Below are 4,100 nucleotides of genomic sequence, written 5' to 3' on the forward strand. Positions count from 1 at the left end.
TGGCCGCGACCGGGAGACTCATGGGGCGGCGCGCAATTGGCCCAGCGTCGTCTGGGTTAGGGGAGGGTTTGGCTGGCAGGGATGTCCTTGTCCCATCACGCACTAGCGACTCCTGTGGCGGGCCGGGCGTAGTGCGCACTGACACGGTTGCCAAGTGTACGGTGTTTCCTCCGACACATTGGTGCGGCTGGCTTCCGGGTTGGATGTGCATTGTGTCAAGAAGCAGTGCGGCTTGGTTGGATTGTGTTTCGGAGGACGCACGGCTCTCGACCTTCGCCTCTCCTGAGTCCGTACGGGAATTGCAGCGACGAGACAAGACTGTAACTACCAATGGGATACCATGTAATTGGGGAGAAAAAGGGGGTGAAAAAAATAAAATAATAATAATACTATTGGAATTTGGTTTACTGTCTGAATAGATTGAAATGGAATTGACCCCAACCCTGGTGCATAATGCCATCATATCATTTGGTAAGCATTTATTACACATACACACCCACTTTAGTGGTGCTTGGCTTCAACAACAGCACTGCAAAATGTTACATTAACTTGGAATTAAAAAGGTTTATCTTAAAGTACTGGTTGCTACATCTGTGGTCGACATCAATAGTGATACAGTCTCAGGTGAAAACTCCAAACAAAGCATACAAAAAGTATAAAATAGTGTACGCGCATTTTTAAAGAAACACTGCACAAATTAAGATGTTGACAGACCTAGTGTAATCTATTCTGTAAATAATGCCGATATCCAAGGTAGTGGTGTTGTTTAACAAAAACCTGTGATTCATGACGTATACTGTATAACATATACTATAAAAAAATGGGGCGGTGTCTGGATGATGTTTCTGAAGGAAGTATGAGATCAAAATGCTCAAATCCTTTCAGTCACTACAGCAACCACATAAACTGTAGTCCACCTGTAGTTTCTACACTGTCAACCAGCACCATTATAACCCGATCTTTACATGCTCTTTGCAGTTCCTTGCATCCTCTAGTAAGGTAGATGGATCCTAAAGAATTACTTAAATCACTATTTGCCAACCTCAGTCTGGCTTTAGCCCTAATCCATTGTTAAATACGAGGATGTTTGGCCCAATCTCCATATTAAAAACAGGTGTCTCTCCCAGCTAAGGGATGAGGGAACCATTGTGTCGAATTCTGCACAGTTTAATTATTTCCCGTTGACTACAGTTTTTCTTTCATAACGAACTACACCGTTTGTGTGATTTTGGGAGACTTTGTGGTGGTGAGTGCAGGCCGACTCAGTGTTTAGGCCTGAAAGTTTCCCCGATTCTTCTGCCCTGACTTTGGCAGAGCGTTTGTGGACGATTCCTGACTTTCTTCCATGTCAGCCCCTGCTCCAATATAAAGAATATGGAAAATGTAAAGAATATGTTATCTACATGCTGCAACACAGTGACAGCTACAGTAAATACAATAATGATAGCTCTTTGTATTGAAACATCATGGCTACGTCTCAATTGGCATCCTATTCCCTATATAGTGCACTATGTTTGACCAAGGGCCATACTGCATCTGGGTCAGAAGTAGTGCACTATAGGGAATCAAGTAGACCCTGGTTAAAACAAATACACTATAATAACGCAGCCCATGAAACAGGATCATTTGAATGAAGATCTCACTGGTTGGGTTGATGTTGAGTTGAGAGAGGCTCAGGGGGAGATCCCTGGCGTCTGGGTCAGTGGGGCTTTGGAGGATATCATGCAGGGCATTCCTTCGTCCAGTTCTACCGGAGGCTATGAAGTCTGCATACGTCACTTCAACTTCGGTCATCGCTGACACATGTTCACATAGCCACTCCTGAAACAAGTGTCATTCACAACACTGAAGAAATAGTAGTCAAAATATGTACTGTACATTGACCTGAATATCATTACAATCAACAGTATATATTTCATTATAATAGCTTTAAAGATGTATATGTTGCTAGGCCTTCACCAATCATAGCTGGATCATTGGGATGGAGTTCAGAAAGTTTGCATGAGTTTTATTGATTGGACTGAAAACCTTTGCTGGGGAAATAAAGGTGCCACTCATTTTGTGATGATCTGTGGGTGAATGTTACAATTAAATAGACAATTAAATCGAAATTAGATCCCTATAATAAATTTCAGTCAACCATATAGGGTGCACTCACTGCACACATTCTTCGTGTCACGTCCTGACCAGTATAGAGGATTATTTGTTATTGTAGTTTGGTCAGGACGTGGCAGAGGGTAGTTAGTTTATGTATTCCGGGGTTTGGGGTTTCTTTTCTATGTTTGTGTTTCTATGGGTTTTCTATCTGTTCTGTTTCTATGTTAGTTAATTGGGGTATGGACTCTCAATTGAAGGCAGGTGTTTTCTAGTTGCCTTTGATTGGGAGTCCTATATATTAGGGTGTGTTTGGTCTTGTTGTTTGTAGGTAGTTGTTTTAGCACTGCTATACTGTTCCTGTCGGTCATTGTGTTCTTGTTTTTGTTCGTGGTGTTCACATTATAATAAATTATGATGAGCACGCAATCCGCTGCATATTGGTCCACTTTTTCCGACAGCGATTTCAACATATCTTCTGACGAAGAGGATCGTGATACTTCGGCCTGTATAGCAGATCATACATATCTTTTGTCCATCATTGTTCCTCAAAGGATGGCTCCAAACAGCAGTCCCGAGCCCGGTTTCCCAAAAGCATTTTAAGGCCAAGTTCACCATTAGAATGGCTAAATTCATTGTTAGACCCATAGGATCCTAAGGTTCTAAGATGTCTTTAGCCTTAACAGTGGCGATTTTAGCATGTATATCTTGGTTAGGCAAACTCCCCCCAATTTGTTTTGATACTTGCCAGCAAAACCCGCTACATAACACAACACAACACTAAACAATACATTAATTGCACTATAACGGTGACAAACGTTGCCCACAAACTGTTAGGGCCTACATAAAGTCATCCTAACAGCAGAGCTTTAACCCTAACCACTACGCTCTGTATTTTCCGCTGGCTGCCCCACCACCAAAGAAATAACTGAGCTAGTCTGAAACACCTGCATTTTGGTGCTGCCTTAAGAAAGCAAAAAAGAGACCATGTTTGTATGCGGCTTTATTAACAAAAACATTTTTTTACATTGTCGCAAACTGATGTGACACATCGATGCCAAAATAAATAAATCAAAATGAGGGGCTCTGCCCCACCTGCCCTCAATGACGGGTAGCCACTGAAAGACATATGCTTTTGGGAAACCAGGCCCTGATCAGCATATCTAATGCACATAATTTCCTTGAAAAATACAGTGCAATACATGCAGTGACTTCGATGACATGCTCGTTGTTAGTCCGATATCGGGATCTTACCTTGAGTAATCTGTCATCCTACGACTGTAAAATCCGTGCCACATTTTTGAGCGAGTGACATAAAAGGAATCTAGTCTAGTGGGCCTACTAAGGAATCAAATTGACCGTACGCGACGCGGATCATCTACAAAACCCCACAGGATTATTAACGCTATAGGTAAATATCTGGATTTAGATCGGTTTATAGCCTATTGCCTTTACATACGATGTACGGTTATGGTACGCGCATCAATACTATACATGTAAAGCCCCAGCATCGTTGCCTTACATTCCTTGATTGACAGGTTTTCTGCTGCTCTGACCAATAAACAGCAACCTAACGCACATCCACACGATCATTGGATAGGCCGAACAAAAGGGATGAGATTTTGGAGCATCACAGCCGAATCATAAACAAACGTATTGTTGAATGTTCTGCCTCCTCTATTCAATTAAATTCAAGGGGCTTTATTGGCATGGGAAACATATGTTAACAATGCCAAAACAAGTGAATTAGATCATTTTTATTGTTTATATAACTTTTGCATATTAACAGTAAACATTACACCCACAGAAGTTCCAAAAGAATAAAGACATTACAAATGTCATATTTTGTATATATACAGTGTTGTAACGATGTGCAAATGGTTAAAGTACAAAATGGAAAATAAATCAGCATAGATATGGGTTGTATTTACAATGGTGTTTGTTCTTCACTGGTTGCCCTTTCCTGTGGCAACAGGTAACAAATATTGCTGCTGTGATGGCACACT

At 41.4% G+C, this 4,100-nt stretch overlaps 1 long non-coding RNA gene across 2 annotated transcripts; it reads right to left on the reverse strand.

Moving 5' to 3' along the window:
* Window positions 1-378: 378 nt before the first annotated feature.
* Window positions 379-3,636, reverse strand: LOC115169714 (uncharacterized). Of its 2 annotated transcripts, none has more exons than XR_003870907.1 (3): window positions 3,349-3,636; window positions 1,644-1,845; window positions 379-1,355 (listed from the first exon to the last, which is right to left on the reverse strand). It is a non-coding gene; the product is annotated as an uncharacterized LOC115169714 (long non-coding RNA). The 2 variants fall into 2 exon arrangements; XR_003870908.1 differs by having other exon boundaries at window positions 1,644-1,821; window positions 3,349-3,633.
* Between the last annotated feature and the right edge of the window lie 464 nt (window positions 3,637-4,100).

Source organism: Salmo trutta, chromosome 31, assembly GCF_901001165.1.
Source record: "Salmo trutta chromosome 31, fSalTru1.1, whole genome shotgun sequence".
Taxonomy (NCBI): Eukaryota; Metazoa; Chordata; class Actinopteri; order Salmoniformes; family Salmonidae; genus Salmo; species Salmo trutta.